Source organism: Mustela putorius, unplaced genomic scaffold, assembly GCF_011764305.1.
Source record: "Mustela putorius furo isolate JIRA1106 unplaced genomic scaffold, ASM1176430v1.1 tig00003867_pilon_pilon_pilon, whole genome shotgun sequence".
Lineage (NCBI taxonomy): Eukaryota > Metazoa > Chordata > Mammalia > Carnivora > Mustelidae > Mustela > Mustela putorius.
In genome coordinates, this window is record NW_025422019.1 from 8,862,423 (window position 1) to 8,879,680 (window position 17,258).

Genomic DNA, 17,258 nt, shown 5'->3' on the forward strand with positions numbered 1-17,258 from the left:
TGAACCAAACAGATTTTCATATGGAAAGAATAAAACTTAACACAAATCAACACTTCACCATACTCCCAAATTACTTATACATGGTTTGAAAAAATTAAGGAGACACAGGCCTCTAATAAGACTGAATAATAACAACAATAAATTAACAAGAACAAAAATGCAAAACAGAGCACAAGGACCTAAAACAATGAAAGGAAATCAGTAAGCTGTTTAAAATCTCACACCTAAAGGGCACATAAAGCATTATGATATCTGTGAAGTTCTAACCTTCAAAGAATACACAATCTTCATTTACCTAAACCATTCCAAAGAACAGAAAAACAGGAAATGTTACCCAATTACTCTTACGATTCTACTTCAAAGGGGAATAAAACAGTAAAAGAACATATAAAGGCAAATCACATTAATGAACAGAGATGCAAAAATCTCAAATAAAATACTAGCAAACTGAATTTGGCATCACAATATAAAAAGATTCAAAGATTCGGGGGAGGATTTAGTATCACAAAAACTAAACACATAATTAATAATGTAACATTAACAGAATGAAGGAGAAAAAGTATACAAATACCTTCTTACTCAAAGGGGGAGAAAATAAAATGAAACCACATAAAGTTTGCTGTAACAAAACACAAAGAAGGGCATTTGATAAAAGGGGGTCAATTCAAAAAGAAAATACACCATTAATAAATATTTACTCATCCAACATAGGAGTACCTAAATGTATAAAGCAAATACTAACAGATAAAAAGGGAGAAAATGACAATAACACAGTAATAGTACGGAACTTTACTACGTCCACTTACATGGAAAAGACTGATCAACCAGACAGAAAATCAATAAGGAAAGAGTGGCCTTAAACAACACATTAGACCAGATTAACTGAGTAGATATATAGAGCACTTTGACACATGTTCCTTTCAAGTGCACATGGAACATTCTCTACGATAAATAGTATGTTGGCCCACAAAACAAGTCTCAATAAATTCAAGAAGACTAAAATCATATCAAGCATCTTTTCTAGCCACAACAGTATAAAACTAGAAATCAATTACAAGAAGAAAACAAGAAAAAATACAAATACGTGTAGATTAAACAACACACTACTAAACAAACCATGGGTGAACAAAGAATCAAAAAAGAAACAAAAAAATACCTTGAGACAAATGAAAATGGAAACACAACCTTCAAAAATCCATGGGATGTCACAAAACCATTTCTAAGAGGAAAGTTGACAGTGATAAAGGCCTACCTAAAGAAAGAAAAAAAGTCCCAGATACACAATTTAATCTTACTCCTAAATGAACCAGAAAAGGAAGAACAAACAAAGCTCAAGGTTAGCAGAAGGAAGGAAATAGTAAATATCAGAGCAGAAATAAATCTCCTGGGTGGCTCAGTCGTTCAGAGTCTGCCTTCCACTCAGGTCATGATCCCAGCATCCTGGCATCAAGTCTGGCATTGGGCTACCTGTTCAGCGGGAAGTTTGCTTCTCCCTCTCCCTCTACCCCTACCCCCACTTGTGCACACTCTCTCGCTCTTTATTTCTCAAATAAATAAAATCTTAAAGAAAGAAATGAAACAGACTTCAAAAAAAAAAAAAAACCAGAAAAGACCATGAAACTAATAGGTTGTTTAAAAAAAATAATAAATCTCTAACAGGAACCATGCAAAAAAAGGGGGGGGACAAATAAAATCAGAAATGATGACATTACAATTGACCCTTCAGAAATACAAAGGATGATAACAGACTACTACAAACAAGTATATGCCAACAAATTGTAAAACCTAGAAGAAATGGATAAATTCCTAAAAACAATGACTTACAAAGACAGAATCACAAAGAAATAAAAGATCTGAATAGACTAACTGCAAGTATTGAAATTAAATCTGTAATTTAAAAACTCCGAAAACCCTAACGCCCAGGACCAGAGAGTTTCACAGGTGAATTCTACCAAACGTTGAAAACTCAGTACCGAGCCTTCTCAAATTATTTAAAAAATAAAAATTAAAAAAAAAAATAAATGAAGAGGAAAGAATGCTTCCAAAATCATCTTATGGAGCCAGATTTCCTAATATCAAAATAGGACAAAGACAAAACAATAAAACAAACATGCCGGTAATCCTTGATGAACATAGATACAAAAATCCTCAACAGCAGATATCTGCAAACTGAATTCAACAATATACTGAAAGGATCATAACCAGGACAAAGTGGGATTTACTACAGGGAAACAAGAATAATTCAACATCTGGGGGCGCCTGGGTGGCTCAGTGGGTTAAAGCCTCTGCCTTCAGCTCAGGTCATGGTCCCAGGGTTCTGGGATTGAGCCCCGCATCAGGCTCTCTGCACAGCAGGGAGCCTGCTTCCCCTGCTCTCTCTGCCTGCCTCTCTGCTTACTTGTGATCTCTGTCTGTTGAATAAATAAATAAAATCTTAAAAAAAAAAAAGAATAATTCAACATCTGTAAATCAATCTAAGTGATACACCACATCAAAAAAGGATGAAAATCATATGGGCATCTTTGTAGATGCAGACAAAGCACTTGACAAAATTCAACATCTACTTATGATAAAAAGTCTCAACATTAAGTGAGCATAGAAGAAACATACATAATAAAGGCTACATATGAAAAACCCATGATGAACTTCGCACTCGATGTTGAAAAGCTGAAAGCTCCTCCTCTAAGATGAAGACAAGGATAACCACTCTGATCTGTTACTCTAATCTGTTACTGAGATATTTAAAAAAAAAAAAAAAGGTAGAAACAACAATCCAAAACAAAGTGAAATCAGGAAGCCTAGCTATTCAAAAATGCTAAAGTCAATTTCTAGCCCTTATGTTTCTAGCTTCTACTTTAACCAAAGGATACATATGGGAATCAAAAGTGATACCAGGGTCCATTCAGGTTGGAAATACAAGAGACCCACAAACTTTATATTGGTAAAAGTAAACAACAACAACAAAAATCATACCATGTAGAATGGCACAGAAAAATGTAAGAAATTAAAAAGTAAAAGTATAACTTGCCTACCTGGTCAGAATTCATGCTACAATGTGGTCTGAGAACCCCAAGTGAAAAATACAAGAGATCCTGGGATGACGGTGCCCTCAACTCACTGGCAAAGGCACATAAAAGTCTTCTCTGGAAAAAAGCAATTTTCAACCAGGACTCAAACAGAGACTGGCAGGCAGAGAAGATATAAAATACATGACCTAACTATATGCTGTCTCCAAGAAATTCCAAATATAAAGATTTGGTAGGTTGAAAGTAAATGATGGAAAAGATATTCGATGTAAACATTAATCAAAAGAAAAGATGAGTGAATATATTACTATCAGATAAAATAAACTGAAATGAGAAAATAAAACTTACCAGAGACAAAGCAGACATTTTAGAATGACAAGAGTAAATCCACTACCAGGACACAAAAGTCCTAAATGTGTCTGCAACTAAAACAATCTTGAAAGAGAAAAACAAATGTTGAAATATATTTCTCAATTTCAAAACTTATTATGAAACGAATTAAAACAATGTTGTGTTCATATAAGGGGAGATACTGAAATAGAAAAGAATATAAAATTGAGAGTCCAGAAAAATAACTCTTATATTTACCACGGATTGGTTAACAAGGGTGTCAAGAGAACTCAAATGGGAATGATTTTGTCTATTCAAAAAATGGTGTTGGGACCACACTCTTACACTGCACATAAAAATAAACTCAAAATGGATTAAAGAGGAATGCTTGGGTGGCTTAGTAGGTTAAGTGTGTCTGCCTTTGACTCAGATCATGATCCCAGGGTCTGGAGCCTGCTGCTCCCTCTCACTCTGCCCCACTACTCCCTGCTCCTGCTTACTCTGTCTCAAATAAAAAGAAATAAAATCTTTTAAAAAAATGGATTAAAGATCTAAATGTGTGACCTGAAACCATAAAAATCCTAAGAGAGAGGACAGGCAGTAATTTCTCTCATATCAGCCGTAGCAACATTTTTCTAGATATGTCTTCTGGGACAAGGAAAATCAAAGTTAAAATAAACTATGAGGACTACATCAAAATAAAAAGCTTCTGCACAGCAAAGGAAACAACCAACAAAACTAAAAGGCAACCTACTGAATGGGAGGCTGTATTTGCAATGACGGATCCGATGAAGGTTTAGTATCCAAAGTATTTTTAAAAAATGATACAACTCAAGAGCCAAAATAATCCAATTAAAATATGAGCAAAAGATGTGAATAGGCATTTCTCAAAGAAGACATACAGATGGCCAACAATATATGAAAAGACTGTCAACATCACTCATTACCATTTGAATGCAAATCATGGCTAAAATTAAAAAACTCTTGCTCGCTCTCTCTCAAAAAAAGAAAAAAGGATATACACAACCCTATATTTATTGCACCATTATTTACATAGTCAAATTATGGAAGCAGTCCAAGTGTCCACTGATAAATGAATGGATAAAGAAGAGGTGATACACACACACACACACACACACACACACACATTATTCGACCAGAAAAAGGAATGAAATCTTGTCATGTGCAACAACATGAGTGGAGCCAGAGTGTATAATACTAAGTGAAATAAGTTAGTCAGGAAAAGAGAAATACTGTATTATTTCACTCATATGCAGATTTTAGGAAATAAAACAAATGAGCAAGGGGGAAAGAAAGAGAAGGAGAGAGAGACCAATCAAGAAGCAGACTCTTAACTACAGAGAACAAACTAATGGTTACCAGAAGGGAGGCAGGTGGGAGGTGAAACAGGTGATGGAGATTAAGAGTACACTTACTGTGATGAGCATCGGACAATGTACAGAACTGGTGAATCACGATGTTGTACCCCTGACACAAATATAACACTGTACATTAACTAGACTGAAATTAAAATTAAAAACTTAATTTTAAAAATGGTGTTGGGACAACTGGATATCTACAAGCTAAAGAATGAAACTGGATCCCCACCACTCACCATATAAAAAGTGAACTCCAAATGGACTACCGGCATAAAATTAATAGTTACCACCATAAAACCCTTTGAAGAAAACAGGAGTAAATCTTTGTGACCATGGCCAAGGAAATGGTATTTCAGATAGGACACCAAAAGCATATGACAAAAGAAAAAAATAAACTGTAATTCATTAAAGATAAAAAAAGTTTTTGTGTTTCAAAAAAGGATACCGTTAAGAAAATGAAAAGACAACCTATGGCATGCAAGAAAATATTTGTTAATTACTTATCTGATGAGTGACATGAATCCAGAAGATATGAAGAATTCTTAAAACTCATTATAAAAAGGCAAATAATTATAAAATGAGCATGGAATTTGAATAGACATTTCTACAAAGAAGATATACAAAAGGCCAGTAATCTCATGAAAAGATTAAAAGTTAAAAGACAAGAAATCATTAAGAAAGCAAATACCAATCATACCTATCAAAGAAACCTGGCAGAAATTCTTACATCAAATAAAACAGATTTTTAAAAACACTGCTAAGCATCAAGAAAATCGTTACACTACATAATGATAAAAGGTGCAATTTGCCAAAACAATATACCAATTCTTAACTTTTACGCACCAGTGTAATTCCAAAAATACAGTGTAAGCCACAATTTTTAAAAATTACCTCATACCTACTAAGATGGCTACGATTTTTTAAAAAGTGGAAAATAGGGTGCCTGGGTGGCTCAGTTGGTTAAAGCCTCTGCTTTCGGCTCAGGTCATGATCCCAGGGTCCTGGGATTGAGCCCTATATCGGGTTCTCTGCTCAGCAGGGAGCCTGCTTCCCCTCTCTCTCTCTCTGCCTGCCTCTCTGACTACTTGTGATCTCTGTCTGTCAAATAGATAAATAAAATCTTTAAAAAAAAAAAAAAAGAAGTGGAAAATAACAAGTGTTGGGAAATATATGGAGAAATTGGAGCTCTTAAACAATGCTGGTTGGAAGGTGAAATGGTGCAGCCATTATGGAAAATATTTTTGTAGTTCCTTAAAAGCTAAAAGCACGATCCAGCATTTACACTCCTGGGTATATACCCCATGGAATTGAAAACAGGGACTTATTTAGATACTTGTATGTTACTATTCATTGCAACATTATTCACAACAGGTGGTAAAAACAACCCAAGTGTCCATCAACAGTTGAACAGACAGACAAAATGTGGTATATCTATACAACGGAACATTTTTTCAAGAACAAGAAGGAATAAAGTTCTGATACATACTACATGGAATCTCAAAACATTATGCTAAATGAAACAAGCCATATATAAAAGAACAAATATTGTATGATTTCACTTAGATATCCAGAATACACAAATCCACAGATTTGGTGTCAGGGGAAAATGGGACATTTACTATTTAATGGTTACACAGTTTCTGTTTGGAGTGATGGAAAACGTTTTAGAAACAGTGGTAATGGCTGCAAAACAGTGTGATGTAATCAATGCAAATGAACTGTACCCTCAGAAATGGTTAAAGCGGTAAATTTTATGTTATATAGATTACAATATTCAAAATTTAATATTGCAATATACCAAAAACCACTGAATTGTACAATGACAAGGATGAACTGTACACTTTAAAAATGAAGTATATCTCAGTAAAGCTGTTTAAGCATACACAGAACAAAGTTGACAGATCCTACAAAGAGGAACTGACAAATAGTTCCTACGCAGGAGATTTTAGCAAAAGTCAACAAAACTGGGGCACCTGGGTAGCTCAGTTGGTTAAGTTGCTGCCTTCGGTTCAGGTCATCACCCCAGGGTCCTGGGATCTAGCCCCGCATCGGGAATCCCTGCTCAGCAGGAAGCCTGCTTCTCCCTCTCTCTCTGCCTACCTCTCTACTTCTGCTCTCACTCTCTCTCTTTGTGTCAAATAAATAAATAAAATCTTAAAAAAAAAAAAGTCAACAAAACTACTGGCAAACCGCAGAGTGAGATTAAAAACTGGAAACACAAGTGGTCAATAATTAAATGGGAAACACCACCACCAACTTTCAGTATTTCATTTCTAGGTATGATGCATGCCTAGGTATTTGTAAATATCTTTTAGCAGTTTATGGAAATTCTTTCCTATTTCTAGTGTACTACGTTTTTGTTTTTTAATATGCTGGGTAATTGATCATATGGATTTTTTCCTTTATACTTTATATTCTCAAAATTAACCTAACTTGGTATAAACACTTAAGAGTATTTTTGTACATACATATATAGTTTTAATTTGTTAATAATTGGTGTGGAAACTTTGCAAACTTTGCTCAGATTGGTCTAAAATACTCCTTTATGATCTGACTAGCTGTTAATATGGAAGTTATGCTGCTTTGCAAAATGAATTGTAAACTGCTACTTTTTATTCACTGGAAGATGAGATTGGTGTTATTTTTTTAAATGCTGAAAAAATTAATTAGTGGAAGGTAAAACTGCAATACTACAACACAAGCATCAAAATGGCTAAAATGTAAAAATAACAAGTGTTGTGATGTAATGAGCACTGGGTGTTCTATAAGACTGATGAATCACTGAACTCTACCTTTGAGAAACCTATAATACACTACATGTTAATTAATTGAATTCAAATGTAAAAAAATCATAAAAAATAAAAATATGAAATGTTGGTGAGGATTTAGAACACATGTAACTCTCGTAAACTGCTGGTGGAAGTGTACATGCAAAACCGTTTCGCAATATCTGACCCAGCCTTTCTACTCTTAGATATCTGCCCAACAGAAGTATGTAGGTATATATATATATGAATATATATACGAATATATATGAATATACATATATGTGTAAGAAATGCATAGAGCTGCAGCATTCATAGTAGCCCCACAGAGCAAACAAATCAAGTGTCCACAAACAATTCATTGGATAAATTCTGGTATACTCGTGCAATGATATCTCACTATTGTTTTATGGCAAACACACCAAAATATTTTTTAAATAGTATTAATATCTCATGCTTCTGTGGGTTGACGGGCCCAGCTTTGGTTCTTACTTGTGGTTCCAGTTAGATGGCAGCTAATAAATTCATCTGAAGTTTGAAAGTACCATCATGTACAAGATGGCTCACTCACATGGTTGAGAACTGTAACCGACTGCTGGCTAAAATATCACCTGGGGCTGTTAACGAGAAAGCCTATATATATGGCCTCTCCATATGGTACAGACTTCGCACAGCAAGACAGCTGGATTCTGAGACTGCTGCAAGAGTGTAAGTTCTAAGAGACCCAGCTAGAATGTGGAAGGCTTCATGTCACAGAGTCTTCTTTACTGCCATGGACAAAACGAATCACAAAGACCAAACAAAATTCAGGAGTGAGGAATTCTGCAAGTGTGAATACTAAGAGGTATAGTTCATTGAGGGGCCATTTTTGGAAACTGGCTACCAGAAATGGAGTATTATACAGAAGGGGGGGTAATATTTAGGCAGAACTATATATGAAACTGTGGACACCAACACACAAAAACAGCAATTTCAAATGATTTATTCTAATAACAGTAAAAAACAGACAAAATTAATCTATGTCAGTCTGGTGACTGCTCTGGGCTAGTAGTGAAAAGTAACAAGAAGGAAGTACAAAGGATGCTTCTAACATATTGGTAATATTCTATATCTTGATTCAATGGTGGTTTCACAGAAGATTTAACTTCATAATTCTTGTCAATCTTACATTTAGGATTTCTTTTAAGTAGACTCCACGCTCAATATGGGGCTTGAACTCATGACCCCAAGATCAAGAGTTGCATGCACTACTGATTGAGCCAGGTAGGCGCCCCTAAGATTTGATTTTTATTTTATGTATGTTATACTTCAAATAAAAAGTTCATTCTGCTCTTTGTGATTACCAAAACCCTCAATGAAACATGATTCATAATCATTTAGACTGGGAAAATTTTGTTTTACCAAGGAAAATTAGCAAGCAAGTGGCCCAGTGGGGACTCTAATATATTTTCTTTTTTCTTTTAGAGTTTTATTTATCTGTCAGAGAGAGAAAGAGAGCGCGCGCACCAGCAGAGAGAACAGCAGGCAGAGGGAGAAGGCGGCTCCCTGCTGAGCAAGGAGCCTGATGTGGAACTCGATCCGGGGACCATGGGATCACGACCTGAGCTGAAGGAAGATGTTTAACTGACTGAGCTACCCAGGTATCCCATCTAATGTATTTCTTGCTGATGCACACAAAAGTTACAAATAGTAGAAACCCCCTATTTCAAAATTAGTCCCCAAAACATCCTACTTTCCTTCTTTGCCTTCCTTTAAAGGTGAACTAAAATAGATTTTTTCACAGGGAGATGAGAGCACTGGTCTGTCTTAATGTAGTCATTCTCATTTACCCAGTTATTAATACGCAAATGCACAATGCAATCTATCAAATGAAGAAGAAATGTTTGTGTATAGGAGTGTGGTAAGGGGCAAAACAAAATCTCTTGACTCCTAACTTTCAAAAGTAAGAACACCCAATTGGTAGAAAACTGCAACTAAAAGAAGATTCTTTCAACAAATAAATGTATTAATCAAAAAATCTTCATTTAACACTAATTTTGGAGCACAGTTTCTCAACCAACTTTGGCACTTAGGACATTTCATGTCAGATAATTCTGGGAGCAGAAGGCTATCCCGTGTATTACAGAATGTTTAGCTGCATCCCTGGTTTCTACCCACCAGATGCCAGGGGCTCCTACCAACTGTGACAACCAAAATGTTTTGACATTGCCAAATGTCCCTTGGGGCAGGGAGAGCAGGTACAAAATCAGTCCCATTTGAGAATTATCACTACAGACGTACACGGGCTCAAAACTCTTGCTAAAGACAACACCTGTAAAACTATACATTAGTTTCACATTTTTTAGAAAAATACTGAACAGAAAACCTACTCTATGAGTGAGAACATCAAATATAATATAGCTGTAAACATGGATTTTCATTATGTCCCATTTAGTACATGTAATGAATAAACAGGAAAATGTGCTCTATAAGTAATGGCTAATTGCAGAATATTAATAAGGCCAAGGCAGTCTTCAATCCCTCCCAACTGTGTTTTTTTGTAAGGACAGAAACTACAAACTGGATTCCAAATTATCTTGTGTACTCTTGTATAATATAGATTTCTGAGCCCCAAAACAGACCTATGAAATTGAGATTTGGAGATAGCAATGTGAACTTCTATCCTTAAGAGCCCACGATTAAATTCCTATACATACAAAATTATAAGAAAAACAGCACCAGGGAATACTTATCTCCAATCTTTCGTGACCACAACTTTTAACATATCTGTAATCTATGTCACTGATCAGAAGAAGATACAGAGAAGGAACACACCAGTCAACCAACAGCAGATGGTGAGGAAGATAAAAGCATCAGTTTGAAGAGTCAGAGGGCCAGGATTTTGGTCTTCGTCTGTGAAAGCTCTAAGGAAAAACAGCATGATTCTGAATGATTACTATTATCTGACAGATACAAAGCTAAAACTAAGACGAGAGCCATACTCAGTAAAATTATCCAACAAAATACTAATTTGGATATACAAAAGAAACCTGTTTCTAGAGAAACATATTCTAAATATTATTCAAACAATAAAAAATAAAAGCATAGTCATGTGATATCTAGGTTAAGCAAGAGAACATACTGACAAGCAGGAAAATTTCTACAGATGAGAAGCTGAGAGTCAGTCAAGTGTCACTTTATAGAAACAAGTATCAAAGTAGGAAAGATCCTACACAACTACCAAAGAAAAACTTGTTCTAGTATAACGTAGCTAAGAAAAGATTTATATTCAATTTCTGGTACAGACCAACATGAAATAAGCACAGTAGAAGCTACTTTTTTCACTGATTACAACTAAAGACTTGAGATAAAAATATATAAAGCAATCCAAAAAAGTAAATTACAGCAGGCAGAGTGGAGAGGCAAAACTGCAATCTGAGATATGGTGCACTTCCCAGGTGTTCTTTTGTTCCCCTTTCTTTAATTTTCTTTACTTCAACCTTTGACTCAAAGATGGGTCGAATTAGGGAACTACACAGTAGGCACGGCAGCAAAAGAAGAGAAAGGAAAAGGAGGAGCCCTGTGAACTGAAGAGTGTGTTGCGGGGGGGACACATTTTCCTCTCTACCAGCTTTGCCCCAGGGACAACCCCAGTTATATAATGGCACGGCCATGGTGATGATACTGTAGGAACTAAAACACCCAAGAGAACACCCATCTCTGTACAGAGGAACAGGAAAAAAGGGTTTTTTAAAGAGTAGGGAGCAATGTCTGCTTGTTTATTTTTTATACTTCACTTTTCTCTCAGCTCTACACCCTAAGGCAATCCTACAGCACTGCCCAACAAAGAAAGACTGCACTACACAGAAAAGAATCTCAACCCTCTGAGCACAGTAATTATGAAAAATGGCCACCGAATCCAGAAAATGTGGAGAAAAGCCTGCAAAATATAGGAGACTATAAATCAACATAAGTCCTGGGCTCCTGCCAAAGCTGTGCGTGTGCTGAATACACCTAAAGAACCACGGCAGTGACTGAGAACTGAGCTCCAGCATCAGCCTCAAACTAGCCCTTCAATGCTGCATGCCAAGTCAGATCCAAAGATCACAGGCTTTGGAACTAAATTCAGGTTGGAACCAATGCCCCCCAGAATGAGAAGTATTTGAATACTGGGTTAATCACAAATAACAAATATCAACAAAATTACTATTATAGAATGGATTTTTAAAAGACACAGGGTCTCACAAGATTCCAAAATGTCCAGGATACAATAAAAAAATTACTAGGTACACAAGAATCAGAAAAACCTAAACAATTTTCAAGATAAAAGATACCTTGAGATGTTTCAATTATCAGGCAAAGACTTTTACATAGTATAACCACCATCATGAATAAGGAAAGTATATACTCTTAAAATGAAATAATATACAGAAATTCAAGAAAAAATATATACATACACACCCACATATATACCTGGAAAGTCAATTTAAAGGTCATGAGCAATGTATCTAATCTGAAAGAAAGCCAAAGTTTTTATAAAAATTGAACAGAGACTCAGGACAAAATTTAAAATTCACATTACTGGAGTTCCTGAAGAAGACAAGAAAAATATTTGAAAAAGTAACAAATGAAGAGTATCCTAATTTGTTCCAAGGAATGGATTTAATGATAAGAAAATCTCAGTTAAATAAAACCAAGGCCAGATCCATCAAAATCAACCTGCTGAAAGACAAGCTCAATTTTTAAAAAAAACTTAAAGACCAGGAATATTTTTAAAATATACAATTCACACAGGGAAACAGTTAAGATGAATGACTGCAGAGTTTGGATCAAAACTATGAAGTGGAGCACCTGGGCGGCTCAGATGGTTAAGTGTCTGCCTTCGGCTCAGGTCATGATCCTGGGGTCCTAGGATCAAGGCGCCCATCAGTCTCCCTGCTCAGAGGAAAGCCTGTTTCTCCCTCTTCCTCTGTCACTCCCCTTGCTTGTGCTCTCTCTGTCAAGTAAATAAAATCTTAAAACAAAAACAAACAAAACCTATGGAAGTCACAAAACAGTAAATAAAATCTTAAAACAAAAACAAACAAAACCTATGGAAGACTTTAAATATTTAAAGTCTACATATTTAAAGTACAGAGAAAAAAGAGCTATCAACCTAGAAAACTATATCCATTGAAAATATTCTTCAATTATAAGACAACTCAAAACACTGCCATACAAAGGAAAATTAAAAGAACTTAAGAAATTCTTCACTTAATTGAAATGAAACCACAGGGAAATTGGAAACTTCAAGTCAAAGGAACGAAGTATCTGGGTAAATATAAAAAACTATTTTCTCCTACTAAATTATAAGGGCACCTGGGTGGCTCAGTCGGTTAAGCGTGTGCCTTCAGCTCAGGTCATGATCTCAAGTCCTGGGATGAGCCCTGCATTTGGCTCCCGGCAAAGCAGGAGGTTGGTTTCTTCCTCCCCATCTGCCACTTCTCCTGCTTGTGCTCTTCCTCTTTCTCTCTCAAATTAAAAGTAAAATAAGATAAATTATATAAAATATGCATTACTATTGAAAGTAAAACTTATGCATGTTTGGGGAGATTTTATTCCATGTAAAATCAAACCATATGACAAACATACCCCAAAAGGGAGAGGGAATAGGGAACTGTACGGATGGAACTGTATAGTTTTATTTGAAGTGGTAAAACATAAAATCCTAACCGACTGAGCCTCCCACACATCCCATTTATTTTTTATTTTTTAAAAATATTTTATTTATTTATTTGTCTCAGACAGAGAAAGAGAGAAAGAAAGAGAGAGATGGAGCACACAAGCAGGGGGAGAAGTAGGCTCCCAGCTGAGGAAGAAGCCCGATTCGGGACTTGATCCCAAGACCCTGGAATCATGACCTGAGCCGAAAGCAGAAGCTTAACTGACTGAGCAACCCAGGTGTCTCGTAAAACAGGAAATATAAGTACACTGTAAAAAGTAGGTATATATATTATAATCGATATAGCAACCTCAAAAAAACAATAAAGAAAAAAGATACACCAAAACTGAATACTAAAAATACTCAAATAATCCAAATGATGGCAAGAAAGGAAGAAGAAACAAAAAACAGAAGGGATAAACAAAAGAACTTAAAAATGGAAGGACTAAATTGAATGAATTCAATAATTTCATTACATTTAAATTAAAAGACATTAACTGTCAGGCTGTATTTTTAAAGATGACCCAATTATACACTGCCTACTAAATTTCCACTTTAATATAAAAATGTACATATTAATATTGTACATATATGTATGTATATGTATGTATGTAATAATATGTACACAGTAATACATATTAATATAATAATAATACAATGAAGAGACACAATATGCAAACACTACTCAAATGGAAGATGAAGAGTACTGACAAGAAAGAAAGAAAGAACAAATGAATGAACAGAAGAAGAAAGAAAATGACCAGGGATAAAGACAGACATTACATAATGATAAACGAGTTAACTCACCAAGAAGAAGTAACAACCATAAATAGATAATACAACAGAGGTAATACAAATACAAGAGGTGAAACTAACATAATTGATACACAAATGTTCAATTACACAATTATAGTTGAAGACTTAACATTCCTCCTCAAAAAACTGACAGAGCAAAGCAAAGAGAGAAATCAGCAAGGTTATAAAAACACTGAGTCAATAACCTAACTGACATTTACAGACCTCTCCATGCAAAAAAAGCAGAATGTACATTTTTTTCCAAGGGCTATACCATTCACTAAAATATGCCATAAATCTTATCAAATTTAAAATAATCCTTATTAAAGCAAACCTTATCAAATTTAAAAGAACAGAAATTATACAAAGCACACTCACTAAACATAATGAAATTAAAATCAAAATTAGTAAAAGGGGACTGAAAAATCCTCAAATATCTGTAATCCAACATAAATGTAAATAAACCATGAAAGAATGAAAGACACAAAAACAATAGTAAATCCTAAAGGAACATCAATATGTACAAAACTGATTAAGATACAGAATGTGATCAGAGATATAAGAGCTTTCCTTAAAAGAAGGTAGCAGTTCTGTTAGAAGTGAAGCACAGTAAGCCTTGAGAAGCTAATTTCTCAACTACATGATAAACTCTGAGTAAGCAATTTAAGTAGAAGAATGAGGGCTGAGGCAAGGTTGTAGTATCTATTTTTCAACCTTTATTAAACTACAGTTGACAAATAAAATTGTATATATTTAAGAAGTACAACGAGACACTTTGATATACGTACACATTATGGAATAACTAGACTACAAAATTACTACTTACCAAGTAAGTAAGATGACGTTATAGTCTGCCAAAACACACATAAAATAGAATTGGGAAGGGGAGGTAAACTGAAAAAATAAACACCTGATTTGAATGCAAATATAAGGAGATAGTTTCAAATTTCATTGTAAACAATCATCCATTTTTGTTCTACTTATTAAGGAGAAAAAATAAGCAACTTACTGCTTGAAATGTTAAGGCAAATTAAGTAAACTTCCAAAGCAGAGAGCATCAGAACCAGCCCTGTTCACTGGTGAATTATACCAAACATGTTAGAAAAAAGTGTATCAATTCTCTCCGATTCCTTTCAGAGGGTAGAAGCAGTAAGATTACTTCTAAACTCACTCTATGAAGCCAGCATTACATCTCCATCAGAGCTCTACATGACCAGGCACATTGTCAGTGAGCAGTAATTCTGAAAGAAATCTTTTTCTCTGAGCAGGTCTCAATAATGGGTTTAAAATATTCACTAAACCATGTTGTAAACAAATGTGCTATATCCAGGCTTTGTTTTCCTATTTATGGATCACAGGGAGAATTGATTTAGCATAATTCTTAAGGACCAGAGGATTTTTTAAAAAGATTTTATTTATTTATTTGACAGAGACACAGGGAGAGAGAGACTACAAACAGGGGGAGTGGGAGACAGAGAAGCAGGCTTCCCTCTGAGCAGGGAGCCCAATATGTGGCTCAATCCCAGGACCCCAGGATTATGACCTGAGCCAAAGGCAGATGCTTAACGACTAAGCCACCCAAGGACCTGAGGATTTTCTGAATAATCAATGAGCACAGGCTTCAAATTAAAGTCATGAGCTGCATTAGTCCCTAGCAAGAGAGTCAGCCTGTCCACTGAAGCTTTGAAGCCAAGAACTGACTTCTCCCTAGCTGTCAAAGTCCTAGATGGGATCTTCTTGCAAAAGAAGGCTGTTTTGTCTACTTTGAAAATCTGTTGTTTAGTGTAGCTACACTTTCAAGTAGCTAGATCTTCTGGAATAACTGGCTGTTTTACCTTGTAGCAAATGGCCTTTACATTACATTAGCAAAATGGCCTCCTTCCTTAAGTCTCAAGAAACTACCTTGCTAGCTTCAAACTCTTCTTCTACAGCTTCCTCACCTCTCTTAGCCTTCAGAAAATTGAAGAGAGTTAGCGTTTGGCTCTAGATTAGGCTTCGGTTTAAGGGAATATTGTGCCCAGTTTGATCTTCTATTCAGACCATTCAAACTTTCTCTTTATCAGCAATAAGGATATTTTATTCTCCTATCATTTGTGTGTTCACTGGAGTAGCATTTTTAATCTTCTTAAAGAATTTTCCTGGGGCACCTGGGCGGCTGAGTGGGTAAAAGCCCCTGCCTTTGGCTCGGGTCATGGTCCCAGAGTCCTGGGATTGAGCCCCGCATCGAGCCCCGCATCGAGCCCCGCATCGGGCTCTCTGCTCAGCAGGGAGCCTGCATCCTCCTCTCTCTATCTCTGCCTGCGTCTCTGCCAACCTGTGATTTCTCTCTGTCAAATAAATAAATAAAATCTTTAAAAAAAAATAAAATAAAATAAAACTCCAGTATTGTTTGGGGTAGCAATAGTATCTAAAATACTCAGCACTGGGGTGGCAGGCTGGCTCAGTCAGTAGAGGATGTGACTCTTGATCTCAAGGTCGTTGTGAGTTCAAGCCCCACGTTGGCGTCAAGCCTACTTTAAAAAATTTTAAAATAAAATAAAGTACCCAGCCCTTGCAGCCCCAATGAGGGCATGTGACTAAATTTTGGCCATTAAGACATAACTAGAAGCTACAGGGTAGAATTTATAAGCAATGCTCCTTAAGACTCGGGAACAAAACTGGCATGTGCCCTTTCTGCTTCTCCATTTTCCCCTACTTATAAGCAGAAAGAGTTAGAGGTTCCTTGGAAAATGAAGAGAGACAGAACTTTCTTGACATAAGAAAAGTCATTTTAGGCTCCCAGCCATCTTGTGAAAGGATTGAAGAGCAAAGAGCTACTATCAGGACAGGATATAACCTATGCATATCAGGGATAATAAATCAATGGTAAGACTCCCAGTGCCAACTCAAAAGTTAAGACTGACCTGATATATACATCCTTGAGTTATCTATGTAGGATCTAACCTCTCTGAGCACTCAGATACGGACCAAATGGAACCAAAGAATTGATGACTGCTGGTCCTCATGACTTTGACCTGGACTCAGTCACCCTCAGATGACTTCTTCCCCCCTTCCACACTATACTCCCCATTGTGCAAGCCCCTACATGAATATGTGCACACTTTTCGTTTAAAACTTCCTTCCTCAATTTTGTTGTTCAGGAAAAACTGTTTTGGGAAAGATCCCCAGTGTTCTCTACTTACTGCAAGTAAAACCCTTTCTTTTCCTGTTCTTTGGCTTAGTTGTGCCTTTTGGTTCAATAACCACCAACAGGCAAACCCAGTTTTGGTTAACACTGCCACCT

The 17,258-nt window shown here is 35.9% G+C and overlaps 1 protein-coding gene across 5 annotated transcripts in view; it reads right to left on the reverse strand.

Moving 5' to 3' along the window:
- The window catches only part of PTPN4 (protein tyrosine phosphatase non-receptor type 4), a 207,211-nt gene that overhangs the window by 138,444 nt on the left and 51,509 nt on the right, over positions 1-17,258 (reverse strand). The gene's annotated exons all lie outside the window — the stretch shown is intronic.